Genomic DNA, 15,514 nt, shown 5'->3' with positions numbered 1-15,514 from the left:
TGTTAGCACTTTGCGACTTATCCATATTTACAGACACAACCCCATTCATGTCACCCATCATGATGATGTTGTTATAGTCTAAGTAGTCCAGCATAATCTCATGCAGCTTCCTGAAAAATTCCGATTTTCCTTCATTTGGGGCGTATATTCCTAATATCAGAAATTTTTCTCCTTGTGTCTGAATTTCAATCGCCAAAATTCTGCCGTGGTCATCTTTAAATAAGAATTTCGGTGACAGGCTCTCCTTTGCATATATCACCACACCTCTTTTCTTCACTTTATCCGAAGAGATAAATTCTTGGCCTAGTCTTTTATTAATTAGCACTTTTCTGTGGAGCCTTGTCACATGCGTTTCTTGCAGGCAAATAATGTCCAAATGTTCTTTTTTCAATATATGAAATACTTTTCTTCTTTTTTCCGGAGAATTTCCGCCATTTATATTCCAACTAAGAAGCTGCAGCGACATCCTGGTCTAATTGGTGGGTCTACAATGGGGTGTCTAGGCTTCCCCCCGATCCCGGAGGTGGTAATGTTGGTCCAGATCCAGGCGGTGTAGGCTTTGGAGATGGTCCCGGTGGTGGTGGAGGCCAAGAAGCTGCAGCTCCTTTCTGGAGGTCCTCCTCGTGGTCGTGTAGGAACTTCTGTTGGTCCTCCGGTGTTTTAATTCTTACTTTCCTTCCTTTGTAAGTAAATGATAGTCCTTGCGGAAACTCCCACCTATAAGGGATTGTGTTATATCTCAACAATTTGATCAAGTCTATGTAAGTAGTCCTAAGGTCCAAAAGGTGTTTAGGTATGTCTCTGTAAATTTCAGCCTTTTTTCCTTCTATCTCCAAGGATTTTTTGAAATGTAGGCCTAGTATCTTGTCTCTTTCCTCTCTCGATCTCAAAATAACCAAACAGTCTCTGGACTTGTCCTTCTTTATCAATTTTCCCAGTCTAAAGGCAGTCACAATTTTAAAGTCCTTATCTTCCTCTATCCCCCAGAATTTGGAGAACAAAAGTGTTAAAAATCCCTGTAGATTTCCTTCCTCCAATTCTGGGATAGCCCTTAATCTGAGATTATTTTCCTTACTTTTCAGTTCAACCAATGACAGGTAGGCTTGTTGTTCCCCTACCTGTCTTTTCAGAGGCCTTACTTCCCCCCTAATCTCATCAACCTTTTTATTCGCCTGTTCTGCTTTTTGACAAGCTTCCACCGCAAGCTTATAATTTTCAGTCGTTGCCCCTTGTAATTTTTCAATTGCCTGGGTATGATGGGAAACTTGCTCAGATAATTTAGTGATAGAGGATGTTGCTTGGTCAATTTTTGATGATTGATTGTCCACTTTTTGATTTAAAATTCCAAGTTGTTCCAAGATTTGCTTCAGGACTATTTCAGATCCTCCAGTTGCCATATCTTCTGCAGCAGGCTCTTCAAATTCCACCTCCTGTGCTGTCAGCACAGTTGGAACGGATGATCTTCGTTGATGAGATAGGGTTGTTTGAACAAGTTGCCCTGGTTTCTTTTCTTTCTCTTTAGCTTTAGCTGCTCTTGTTCTCCCTGTACCACTCATTCCACACCTGCCTCTGTTCAAGGTCAAGTTTTCTTTTGTTTCATAAGTTAGACAAAGTCCAGAGTGTAAACAATTTAACCACAGAGAATCACAATAAAGTACAGTTCCCAGGCCTCTATATCTCCACAATCCTCTAGGTGGGGGTATTTCAAATTTTCAAGGAAGGAGAGAACTCTTGTCCGCCATTGAAGTTCTTATATTCCCTATGTTAAGTCTTTGATAGTTCCAGAGCACAAAAGGAAGTTTCCACAGGCTTTCTTTGTCTTAAAGAGAAGCCACAAGGTGTCAAGAAAGGTCCCAGCAACAATGTTTAAACGTTAATGTCTCAGTCTATGTATCAGTTAAGCTCCAATAACAGTATCAGCAGTTTGACAGCTCTCCTTTACACACTGACAGCCCGATCGCTGGGTTGTCTCTTTTAACTCCACATAACTCAAAATTAGGAAGAAGGTCCCAAAGATAAAATCCACAACTTTTACAGAGATTTCCTGCTTTCTTTTCGCTACAAAGTCTGTCAAATACACCCTCGTTTTACTTTTACAGTCCCCTTTCAGCGCTTCAGCACTCTTCTGCGCAATTGCTTTAATCTGGTTAGCAGGATCGGGAGACGGACTTCCTGTTACTCGCCTCCCGTTTTCAGCCGAATTTCAACCAAATTCCCAAATTTTCCGATGTTTAGCTCCCCTTACTCACGGGTATGTAGCAGCCAATTTTGATGTTTTCAAGAAGAAAGGTCGGCGCTCATCAGCAGCAGCAGCGCGGCTTTGCATCCACGAAAAGAGCGATGAACTCACAGCGCCGCTCCCCCTTTCGCGTTCCGGAGCCCCTTACGGAGCCCCTTCTTCGTTTCCGGGGGGGCTTTGGGCGCCCGCCGAGTCCCACGGCCGCAGGCTCGCTCTGCCTGCGTTTTTTCTTAACGGGTCTCCGCTTTGCCGTAGCGGACGACCCTTTTTCGCGGAGCCCCTCTTCACCAGGTAAAGAGGACCGCCATTGCTATTTGCGCCGCCTCCGGAAGTCCATAAAGGTTTTTCTAATCACATTTTCAGAGGGCCACTGCGGGGGAGACAAGAGGGTGCCTCCGGAAGACCCGCCCCCGCCCCTTCCTTTCCTGTCCTGCAGCAACTTTTCATATGGCACAGGGTGGGAGTGGGGAGAAGAGCTGCAGGAATCTGCAAAGATCACCTCCTCCCTTTCCTTCCAGCAGATGACTCCCATAAGGGGGGCTCAACTCGCAGGGATTCTGAATCCAACCCAGCATGCTTTACACACAAGGGCTGATAGATATCCAGCTGACAGATATCCAGTGAATGATCCACTGTTATGAACTATGTCTCTGAGAGCAGAAGATGATGCAGCCAGAAGCTTCTGCAGGGAATGTCAAACTGCAATTGAGAACAGAGCTTTCTAGAAAGCAAGGCCACATCTGCTCACTTTTTTCAAAGGGGCTTTCATAGAAATTCGATGCTGTCATTTCTGCTCAGGAATTTCCCAGTTTGACTGCTTCCCATTCCACGGGAAGCTGCTTAAAAGCATCCTATATTTTCTTAAGTAACCTTTCAGCACTGAGCAATATACAGTAAATAGGAGGAAGGTGAAGGAAAGTACCTAAGTGCAGACAGAAAAAAGGATCAGTCCCTTTATTTGCTCTGCAAAATATCACAACCAGAAATGCCAAACAGAGTTTTGTCACAGACACAGTTTGCCGTACCCTCAAACCACCGAAAAACTCAAGTGCCAAGTGCAGCGTACAAAAACTGTTGTCAAATTGGGCAAAGATATAATGAAACAATATTCACAATTTTAGAAGTAAAAAAAAAAAAGCTCTCTGATGGATTGTGATGTTACAAAGTCAAGGCAATTAAAAAGAGCATGATGAATCATACCAGGAAGCTTACCAGCTAAGACACAAGAATACTAAATACCATTGCTAGATAACATAAACAAGCAGCTTGCTTCATAAAGAACAGAGAAGATAGGGATAGAAAAAATCTTTTCTGTGGGATAGCAATACATTCTGGTGCCAGGTGGGTTTGACTTCCAAAGACTGATAATAAAGCAGAGGTATTAGTCAATTAGCTATTTCCCGCCTTATGAATAGCAATAACTGACACTTAGCCAAACATCTTGAACGCACATTAAGATTAATTGTGATTAAAGCCAACCCTAGTCACCAATGACTTGTCACCAATTAACAACCTGGATTTTAACATTATTTCCAACACCTGCAGGGCCACATGAGGAAACGGAAATATCACCCTTCCCTTTTCTGCAGTACAAGTGAAGTAACATATAAAAAGTATTCCTATCTGAAGGCAAATAAAATAACTGGTTGCGCAGAGAGGAGACTAGATAATGCACTTGGAAAAGCTGAAATCAACCTTAGCTAGGAAACCACCTGAGAACATAGTGATGATTCAGAATTCTACACCTAACACATCTCAATATAGAACTCATAGTTGACATCAGCTCCTCCAATAATACATCCTGAGGATTCGGAGAGACGCAGAAACTACTGGGAAACAATGCAAATGTCAGTATTTGGCACACAACTGCAATGTCAGTATCTGGCATTTATTATGTGGCATAAATTTATCGTACTGCAATTTGTTTTATCTGATCAGCAGATCCCCAATGTGGACTGTTGGCTGACTTGTATTTATCTGCACTTGCAAATACGTCAGCAGAAGTTATTTGTCCATATATATTTTCAGGAGTTCACCTAGCCACACACACGTAGCCATTTGTGTGCATCAGTGAAGAGTAAGAACCATTAGCCCTTCACCCCGACTTCCCTGCCTGGTTAACTGGCTGGTGGGGGGAGTCTTGCTCCTCAAAAGTGTCTATCTGCTTAGTGTCTATTCATAGGCCTGCATTCAACTCCACCAGCGCCTCTCTGCACAATTAATTTACTTTTACATATTTGAAAAATAATGTGCATTTCTGTCTTAAACTCCTGTTGGCAGAGCCTTGTCAAAAAAACGTAAGACAGCTTAAAAGGTAGAGATGTGAAGAAGGGAAAGTAGCATGCAAATAGGGTTGTTAAAAAGAAGGGGAAGGGAGGATGTGGCAAGCACTGGCAGGGGCGGGGGGGGGGGGGCTGTTCTGCAACTTTTACCTTCTAGGCCGACTTTACTTCCTTGCATGTGGATCATGGGCCTGCATTTTACTGACTCATTTCCTCATCCATTCACGCTTACTGTTCTCCCTCCCTCCCTCTCCACACCGGCTGCCAGCAGTGGAATCCTGCAATCCAGCATTACAGAGCCAGGGCGTTCCTTCAACAAGTATAAAATGCTCTCAGCTCATTTTTCCACTCCCCTCCAGACAGCACAAAAATATCTCCGGGAGAGAAACGGGACCCCGAGAGATGGAAAAAATTCTGCTTTTAAAAATGCAACTGATACACAACCTACTTATGTTTATGAAACCCTAGCAGGAGAAAGAACCACAAGAGAACAATTCTTCTTTTACAGGACTTAAAACAAATGCCACTGGGACTCATGTAAGAGGCCTGCGAAAGGTTCTATCCTTCCGTACATGCCCCTTTCACTTCTTGCTTTTTGTGGCGTTGCTAAAAGCAGTAAACAAGGCTGCATGTGACGCTGGAGCAGAAAGCAACATGCTGGCAATAACTGATTGCAAAACAAAGCAGGAGTTTGATTTCTCAGAAGAGTGGCAAGCCAACCCCGCAGTATCATAGAAAAATTAGGCATAATCATTAGTCATCTGCAAACTCATCTTCTGTTTCCTCCACCAAGCATATTGACCTCAGACTCTGCACTCCATTAATTCCCTCACTTGAACATTTCAGTACAAAATCCATCCTCCTTGCACTGACCTGGAATTACTCCCCCCTGCCCCCTAGGGCAAGCAATGGAATATGTTTTGGTCTTCATGTTCTCCTCTCCTGTCCTCAGGAGACAGCTTTGTTTTTTATGATGACAGAATTCAGTTTCTAAGAATTACAGCTTTGGCCAAACCAGAAACTTTGTGGTCAATCATTCAGCCTTAAAGCTTAGCCAAGTCTCCTATAAATCAGTCTTCCATTTTCATTTAGCCTCTACTAAGGACTCAGTTATCCTCTTTGAAGTCTGGGCAACTCCTGATGACATCACTGCCATCATCAGACCAAGTTATCATTATTTTTTAAAGTATTTAACACAAGAGTCATCCTGCTGTTGAAAGAGTAAGCAATCTTAGGTCAGCCAATGATATCATACATTACTGAAATGCTCACCATCTCCCCGAGGTACTGTAAGCTTCATATAAAAAAATATTGTTTGCAAGATTTGTGAGTGGAGTGGGGATACTGGGGATGAAGGTTTGTTTATGTACACACAATTACACTCAAACGCAAGCCAGAACAACAGTTTGGGTCATATAAGAAAACATTAAGGAAATTGGTTGGGAAAATATATTCTGGGAGGGGTGGAATCCTTTCTTTCCTCCAAGTAGCCAGAATGATAGCATTCATTTTGTTCCTCAAATAAATAGGTTGAGCATTATGGATGGAGGACATTTTATTAATCTCAAGAGGTAGCAACTCATGTTAATGTGATTTGCTTCCTTTGGACATAAAGGACTAATAAGAGTTCATGTGGGTCAGAGGAGTGTTTTACTTTGGATCAAAGTTCAATTCATGCTCTGTGCTCAGTGACCGCACTTGCATGTTGCACTAAACCAGTTTAGTATGGCATGAATGAGCGGCAATAAGCCTTGGACTCACCCACTCCTTCCTACTCACTTGCTCCTCCTCCTACATTGTCAAGGATGAATTCGGAAGATTCCACTTTTGATGCAGCACATATTGCTATTCTTTCCAGACCTGGAACTGTGGTTAATCTTTTCTATGATTAGTTTAAACAAGCCAGCTTCAGTAACTTTAGTCTGAAGTTGGCTTGTTTGAAGCCAATCAAAGTCCAAGCAACACTACAAACTGTGGTTAAACACAACTGTAAGCTTTTGATCACCTCCTTGCAATAGAGGAGAAAGAAAGTGGGGAGTGTGGGAGACCAGGGCTCACTATGAGTCATTCATGTCTTTGCAAACTGTGATGGCCTAAAAGAAATTATTGTTTCCCCAGTTGTAAAATAGGTTCCACCAATCTACAGAACTCTGATATCTCATCAACTGTGTCCTCATATTTGCACATCAAAAATAATACTTTTATAAGTATGTTCCAAATTTCCAGTCCAACTTGATGCCTTCATTCTGGTTCATACAAAAAATAATGATAATTTTAATTTGTCCTGCCATGTTTCCAGCCTTTTCAAAAATGGAGGGTTTTTTTCCAAAAAACTTTGCACTGGCACCGGAGCAACAGGTGTTCAAAGCAAAAAATCCTCCTGAGGTTGCACAAGTCCTTCAGAAGTAAATCAAAATCAGCTCTTTGGAAACAAACTTTTATAACTAATCTACAAAGAAAAAACTACTTCTTGCCCACATTATTTTAAAAAAATTGGTAGAAAATGATATCTCCCTCATTTTAGGCCAAGGAAATTGTGGTATCTCCCCAAGGTAGTTCCCCGAGTGACAAAAAAAAACCCCAAAAACCAAAAACCTAGTATAAGAGCTTCAAAAGCACAAACCAAAGGGTTCCTGATGCAACATCTTTTTAAAAAATACAGTAAAATTAAAACAGGAACTTAAAAAAAATAATGTAACGACCATCTCTAAACATTTTTAGAAGTTCAATGAGCTACTGTAACATAGCCACAGACAGCCAAGTGGATGCAAAGGCTGAATCAGACAGGATAGATCTGGCTTCAAATAATCCACGAAGCTCACCGGGTCACCCTATACAATCATCTTCCTAACATACCTCTTAAATTTGCTGTACACTCTTCCGATTGCCTTATTCCTGACTGATGTTTTATGGCCTGGACTGTGGTATCTCATTGTTGTAGATAGTGCTTTAATTGGCTGGCTGAATATTTCATGGACTGTTCTCAGAGTGGAGGGAAGGAATTTGATGGTTTGATGGTTGTTGCATTGTTGACATTTTTTTATTTTTGCAAACCGCCTCAGATAGGCATTGCCCAGAAAGACAGCCTAGAAATATTTTAAACAGATAAAAATAAATACACCATCCTTAGCTCCTTGGAAGAAGGGCAGGATTACAACATATTAAATAAAAGAATGAGCTGTAAATCAGGAAGTTCCTGGTTCACCTCTCAACAAATATGCACTGGGTGGAATTAGGCAAGCCACTGCCACCCAACCTGAATCTGTCATATCGGGAAAATCCTGACCTGCCTCAATGGGTTGCTGTTAAGGATTTATTGAGATAAATGCAGATGAATTGCTTTCCTACAGAGTTCAATGGGCTTAGTCACAAGAAAAACTGTAGTCCTGTACACAAGCTAGCCAGTTTCTGCAACTGGGATCATGAACCACATGGCTAGAACAAAGTGCTCCTCACCTGACACAACTGCTGTGACCTGAAGGAGCTTCTTTCACACAAGTTTATTTGTTCCCTCAGGTCACCTGGACAGGCACTGCTACATGCCCTATCTACCAAAACACAAAGTGGAGTCTTTTCAGAGGTGGCCCCTATGTTGTGAAATAGTCTCTGCAATAAGCCCACCAGACACCTTCATTTCCAGTCTTCAGCTTAGACCTCTGCCTGAGTAGCTTGTTTACCTGTGGCTTGCTGCTATATTATTATTATTATTATTATTATTATTATTATTATTATTAAGCACACCCCACTTTCCCCCACACCTGGGTCTAAAAGCGGTTCACAAACAAGCAAGCATGCAATATACAAAACTTCAAACATTTATTAAAATATACAAGAACAAAACATTTACGATGTATAGGCCTCCTGAAATAAAGTCACTTTAACCTGGCATCTGAAACTTAGCCTGCCTGATTTCCTAATTTTCATCAGAATCTGTGTGAGAAGTTGACAATTTCAACAGCATTCCCTTCACGTTAATTGCCTTGTACAATACTTCTTTAAAGATCTTTAAAAGATTGTTCTGAAAAATTAACTATTCCTCTTCCTTTCAAATATCACTTTCTATTTAGCTGGCGTATCTGTTCTACTGCAAATGCCAAGTTCATGACCTCACATCTAGTAACATTAAACTCCCATTTGCCTACCCATCTGTTGAGAGCCTCGTGCACGAGTTCTGCCTTCTACTCAACGGCATCTGCTATCTCACTTATATCTGGAATCACAAGCAGGCACATAGTTATGCAGACCTTTGCAGTGCAATTCTATGCATATTTCCACAGTGTTCAACTGAGCTAACTCACAGGAAACTGAACAGCAGTGCAGCCCTTATACCGGGTTCTTTGCTAAGGAACAGGGCCTCTTCCGTTAAGAACACTTTATCAAAAGCAGTGTGCTAGAGTAAGGCTGCAATCCTGTATCCACTTATCTGGAGCAAGACCCTTTACACTCAACGTGGCTTAATTCTGGGTAGACGCAGACAGGAATGTGCTGCAAGTATCATGCATTGCTGCTCCATCTATCTCAACATTTTGACACTGAATAAAACTCTCTAGGCAAGATCAGAGGAGACTGTCTCTGTTTTCAGCTCTCCCATCCCCAAAAGACTGTGGTAGCATCTGAAATCAGTCGAGCAGGTAAAGGGTCACTCACTTATTTGTGGCCTAGTAAGAACTACTGCCAGGCAGCATTCATGAGCTAGAGAAGAGTCTGCTTTTGATTTTCAGAGCAATGAAGTGCCCTAAACAGTATGCGTGGTTAGGGAGGATAATAAAAAGTAATCCCTGGGATAATAACCTTTGTGACTTATTTACAAGACTGTAATAAAATTCACATGCAGCTAGTTTTGCCTTCAAGTTCCGTTTTGTTTTTGTTTGTTAGATAATCTACATCAGGATTTGGTTAAAATACCTGTACCGCTTTAACCTGAGCAAAGTGCTCTGTCAGCCATTCAATGAATGTATTCTTCCCAGGAGATTGTCTTCTCCCAAGAGATTCCACTCTCTTGACTTCCAGTTTTAGAGACACTCTCTTTTATCTGTTTCCTCTTCAAGAAGCTAGTGCCTTTACATCCAATCCCTTTTCCTACACCTGCTTAGGCAGCTGGCTATTTCCAGATCATTTCCACCAACTTTTCTGGGCCTTAAAAACTATTCTAAGATCCGCTTTAGCTTCAGTATGCTGTTTTAAATTCAAGGTTCACACAGCAATGCCAGCAGCACACAGTGCCACGTTCACACATCAACAGTAAGCCAGACTTATTGTGAATGAGAAGCATGCTCCCCAGTGACTCCTGCTTTGTAGCTTCCCCGGGAAGAGCTGGATAAACAAACCAGAAAGCTGCAATTAAGCTGGATTTCCTGTTACATGTGCAAGTTACAATCACTTGTCAGTCTTGAACCATGTCTCATCGTTGGCTTGCAGATTATGGCTTGCTACAGAGCAACAAACTACGAACCCCAGTTTGGACAAAATGGTTGGTTTATCCCAGTTGTACCAGGGGAGGAGGAAAGCAAGAGTGATGGGGCAGAACATTCATAGTAAAGCACATTAAGACCAAAAACCTGGCTTGTATATTGTTGGATAGGGGGCCATAGTTTGTCAGGCAAGTACAGTCGTACCTTGGTTCTCACTCAGCATAGCATGAGACTCTTAATTTCAGGGTCATGGTTTCAAGCGCCACATTGGGCAAAACATTCCTGCATTGCAGGTGGTTGGACTAGATTACCCTTGTGGTCCTTTCAGACTCTACAATTCTATGATTCTATGATAACCCTGGCATGTCTAGTTCAAACGATTTCAGAAATCAGGAATAAGCAAGATCTCTGCCTCAGGGACTCTGAAGAACTGCTGCCAAACAGTATACAGATGGTTCAATAATGGCCTGATCAAGGACAAGGCAGATTCATGTACTAGCAGGTTCAAAAGCTGGAAGAAAAAAAACCCACAGTTACTAATAGTTAAGAATTTAGGTGCAGTCCTGCTGGATCAGACCAAAAACCAATCTAGCCCAGCACCCTGGACCAACCAGAAGCCTATGGAAGATCTGCAGGCAAGGCAACAGATCAACAGCCTGCCTCCATTGTTATTCCACAGAAAGTGGTATTCAAAGGTACGGCACCTCTGATCCTGGAGGTAAAACAAAGCCATCATGCCCAGAAGCCATGGATAGACACATTTATTTGGTGGCGGGGAGATAAAGCTAATTCTCTTTTAAAGCCATCTAAGTTGATGGTCATCACTACATTATGTGGCATTCCATAGTTTTAACTATGCATTGTGATGAACTAGTATTTCTTTTTCTCAGTCCTGAACCTTCTATCATTTAGCTTTATTGGATGGCCCTGGGTTCCAGAATTATGAGAGAGGCAGAACAAAAAAAACACTTTCCCTAGTCTGGGATTTGCACATAATCTGAAGGCACATGAGGCTACCACCTTCCTGAAGCTAAGCAGTTCAGGGCCTGATCAGTGTCTGGATGGGTGACTCCTTGAAAAGCACATGTGTACAGCCTTGGGTTCCATGATGTCAGAAAGGTGAGCTATAACATAAAGAAAATGAAATAAATGGGACAAATAACAAACACACACAGTTTTGTACACCTCTTTTTGGATAATTATCTCACATTAATATGCACTAACATTTCCCATACTGTAGGATTGCCACAGGTCCAGAATTTCCTGGACATAACCAGGAAACACTGTTCAGATTTTGCCGAATTTCCTTTAAAATAGCTTTACAATTGTTTTTTGAGATTTTGCAAAAAAAAAAAAGCTCAGTAACTTTTGTGTCTGGATTTTCATTTTTTGAAATATGGCAACCCTACCATACTGTATATCTTTCTTAAAGTATCCTTATTTAATGCACAATGTGGGAGCTTGCTATGTGGAGTCAGTTTTTCTATCTGCCCTAAGGTACCACCCGAGCCTTGAAAAATAAAGAAGAAAAAGGGATCCCTTGTCTTGGCTATTTATTTTTTGCCTAGATCATTCTATTATCTGCCTGACCAACCAAGATCCATAGGTGCTAAAGAGGAAATGAAGCACCCTAATATGAACTACTCATCCAAGGTACCACAAGAAAAAGACAGTTTAAGAAAAATATTGTGGCCTGATCTAAAAAATCTGAAGAACTGCGACAGAAACCAATAAAAGATTCTTATGGAGTACCCCACAAGCTCCCATTTAACTATGGAAGCATTTCTACGGGTGGCACCATGTAAAGGGCATCTACCTGAACTTCTAAGCCAAATTGTAGGGGGAAATAAACAAAGTCAAGTTCACCTATGTCTGAATCTGCTGCATATTTTACCTTCTAGCTTCCTTCTTGTCTCAAACATAACTAATTTTGCAGCATCGGTGTGATCTAGATTTGGTACGTGGCGTTAACAAAATGGCCTTAGGAAAGGTCAGACGCAAGGAGGTTGCCATCCTTGTCTTGTTGAGGTTCATGCACATCACGAAACTGCCATCGATAGCGACAGATACTGCTGAGAGCCAGGCAAGCCAGTTAAGGTAAGCAGTGCTCACACATGTATGGATTAATTATAACTTGGCCAAAATCAGTGCATACCCCTCTTGTCTCTAAAGCCAGCCTCCAGCCACATGGCCACATCAACCCAATTAATGAAAATCACCCAATTCAAGCTTTGTGAATAGCAGGCACAATTAACATTCCTGCAGGCTGCCTTGCAAACCAGCCTTTTCCCTCCCACTCACCACCCACTGCTCCCTGAAGTGGGAAATGACAGCAGAACAGCCCTCCTACACACTGGTGGTTTGAGTGAGGAATAAAAACTGCCTTCTGTGTGGCAAGAGTCCCCCAAAGAAAAAAATCCAGCATTTCTGCAGAAAGGGGGTAGGGGAACCAAACAGGAAGGGGAGAGAGGGGAAAGAAGAAATAACATTTAATCACGAAGGAGGAAAGAAAATGGTTTCTAAAGAGAGAGTGATAAGCAGTTCCACCATACCAGCAGTGTCCTTCTATCTTCCCATAAGCAGTATAGCATTTAGAAAGTCTTAAGATGCAAAGGGAACTGAGGAAGGAAATGCACCCACTGAGCACGTAGGAAAGTGGGTCAGAAGCCACCCCCATTGTAAGGGACTAGAGCAATCTGCAGCCCCTCCAAGCCCTGATCTGGTTTTTCCTGCCATGCACTGTGTCAGGGAAAGCAGCACAGGGCTGTGGAGATAGGCATCAGTACAGGCTACACGAGCCTTCACCCACCTGGGGCCTTCCAGATGTTTGGGAGATGGTAATACAAAACATCTGGAGGGCCCCAGGCTGGCGAAGGCTATGCTGCACAACAGCTAGACCTACAGGCACTCCTGTCCTTATTCAGAAGTGACACAAACCCTGATGGCTTGTGCCACTTGTGGAAGCGTGCACAGGCTGCCCAGTTTGTGGAAAGAGAAGCTAAGGTCAAATATTCAGGGGCTTTGCACAGCAATTAATGCTTGCTTTTAGAAAAAAAATTGCTAAATATTTGGATTTAAAATTTGTGAAGGCTGGCAAGCCTCATTACAGAACTGATGCACCATCTAAACCTTCAGGCAATCACTGCTAACTGAACTAATCTACTTGTGCTCTGGCTTCTGGGCCTAGGTAGGCCTTAGTTTTCACACATGCTCCCTCCGATTTCCCTTTCAGTGAGGACAGAATGAACTCATGAGTCACTCATTTTCCTTGTCTCGGTCACCCTGGGTGCCTTAAGTGGGATTTCCCCGTATCGAAAGCCCCCAAACAGTATTATTGTCACTAAACCACACCGACTTTTACAAGTATGACAAACTTGGATCGAACTATGCTGCCACAAGACTTGTTTACTTGTTACAAAACCAGATTGCTCTTTGGTTGTTTCAGCAAATGTCACAGGCTTTAGAAAGAAGAGTGTAACCGCTCCACCTGCAGTATCATCTACTCTTCTGGTCTCTTAACACAAAACGTATGGGCTTCACCTTTATTTATTCTTCACTTCAACAGCACCGCTGCCATTCCTTTCAACTGCTTTAATATGCTCCAGCAACTGGCATGTTAAGAGACATATTACAGTGGTATCAGAGGGTCAAAGGAGCAACATATGTGACTCAGAGGGTGGCTTTCAGCCAAGTACTTTACAGAGAAGGGTCCTGTGCTTTTAAAGTGACATGTCAGTGCAAACTTTGGTCTCCTGCTTCCCCATTTCCTTGTAATAACTGCTTGCAAACCTTAGTGCAACTGTTGGTTGTTTATTGCAAACTTGGCCTGCGGCTCTTATTTGTTTCTACTGGAAGAAATGCTAATGGACAGTGTTCTTCAACAATAGACAATAGAAGACCCTGCACTTGGCAGTAATCCCTGCAAGAAAAACAACACTGGAGTGTGTGTGTTTTTAAGGTGTCATTGCAGAGAGGGGGAAGGAGTACTTATTACAATGTCTAGGTGCTGTTTTGGAGTTTGGAAAGATATTTTGGGAATGGCCATGATAAAAAAAAAATAATCCTGATAAATCTCACCATTAATCCCTACTTAATAACCAAATCAAACTCTGTTTATGTTGCATGAACAGGAAGGTGGTGAAACTTCTCAAACTGGCAGCTGCAAAGAGAGTTTGTTAGGGTGTGTAGCAAAGAAAGCGGCATGCAGAATACAATGGAAAAGGGAAACTGCACACACCTGGAATAGAGCAGGTAGGCTGGAGATGAGGCCTCCTACAGAAAGGGGAAGCAGCACCGCAGGTTTTATTTCAGCAGAACTCAATTTGTTGCATTTGTTTTGTCTAACTACTTGATGGTTTAGAAATCGCTCTGACAAATGAGATAGGGCTCACTTTAGCTTAAGTATTGCTTACTGATGTGAGAAATACTAGTAATTTGAGCTGGCTGGTGCATGGTCCAGCAGGACCTAGAGAAGGTAATCTATACAATCATGACACAAAAGTACACATTCGTTCCTTTTGGAAACAAGTTAGTTGCTAACGATTAACGGAGCTGTTAACTAGGCTATTTCTGGCTCTTCTCTTTGGAACTGCCAAGAAGGTAGTTGCTACCAACAGAAAGCAGTGTTTATGTCAGCCATGCAGGAACTGCAGCCGGCCCTGGAGTTGGAACAACTAAACATGGAGTTGGCCAGAAGTTCTCCTCGTCCTTGTATTCCCAGAGCCAAGACAATGCTCTTGCTGCTTGCACCAAGAACAAAATAAACTGGCATAAACAAGCTAAACTATGGAAACTAGAGACAATTCCCAAGCTTAAATTTGCTTTGTTTCTGCATGGCGGTGGTGGGGAGGGAGAGGCAGGGGAATGCAGCCTTTGCAGGAATGCAGGAGAGTATTTGCACGGCAAAGGTAATCTTTGCTCCCTCTTGGACTTTCCACTTCAGAACAAATCAGTATCTAGGCCAAGAGTGAGAAGCAAGGCAGCTTTAAAGCTTTTACACTGTACGGTAGATCAGAATGTGAAGGCTATGCAGAATCGCTACTGACACAGGGCCCCTCAAAGGGGTAACAAAGCTCTAACAGGAGGTGAAAAGGGGGTCAGAGATCAGAATCTGGGGTTTGGGGTAGGGTTGATCAGCAACCTTGCTCATTTGCACATGCTTTGCATGCATAAGGTCCCAGGTTCAATCCCAGGCTCATCCAGGTAGGACAAGAAACAGAAGGAAACTCTAGTTATTGCCTGTCCACACAGACAATACCAGGCCAGATGGACCACTGCTCTGCTTCAGTATCAGACAAATTCTTACGTTTCTGTCTCCTCCACTGAAACCAGGAGTTGTGGTGAATAAAATCAGAAAGACACAAGTCAGGACTGCCATCATCTGAATCTTAACCCTGCCAATATGTTTCATGTTATTAATATTCTGAATAAGAAAAATGATATAGGATAAATGTATCTGGTCACTTTAATTAAAGAAGCATTTTAGGGTTGATTCAGCCAAACCCTCTTATATATGCCTCTCTGGATACATCAGCCACGAAATCAAAAACTGTTTGTTTGTTTTTTTAATACATGGCTACTGA

At 42.3% G+C, this 15,514-nt stretch overlaps 1 protein-coding gene across 5 annotated transcripts in view; it reads right to left on the bottom strand.

The window, feature by feature from the left end:
• The window catches only part of MIDEAS (mitotic deacetylase associated SANT domain protein), an 89,505-nt gene that overhangs the window by 36,661 nt on the left and 37,330 nt on the right, over positions 1-15,514 (bottom strand). For 2 of the 5 annotated variants that reach the window (XM_083746416.1, XM_083746414.1), the window contains exon 2: positions 2,988-3,161. The exons of 2 other annotated variants lie outside the window; for them this stretch is intronic. The gene's annotated coding sequence lies outside the window, so the exon portion shown is untranslated. Of the gene's footprint in view, positions 1-2,987; positions 3,162-7,977; positions 8,061-15,514 lie in introns of those variants that run through there. One more of the 5 variants, XM_083746417.1, reaches the window with a different exon arrangement.

Source organism: Podarcis gaigeae (assembly GCF_964106915.1).
Source record: "Podarcis gaigeae genome assembly, chromosome: 1".
NCBI lineage: Eukaryota > Metazoa > Chordata > Lepidosauria > Squamata > Lacertidae > Podarcis > Podarcis gaigeae.
The sequence above is the reverse complement of the archived record's forward strand: the minus strand, read 5'-3'. Positions and strand labels throughout refer to the sequence as shown.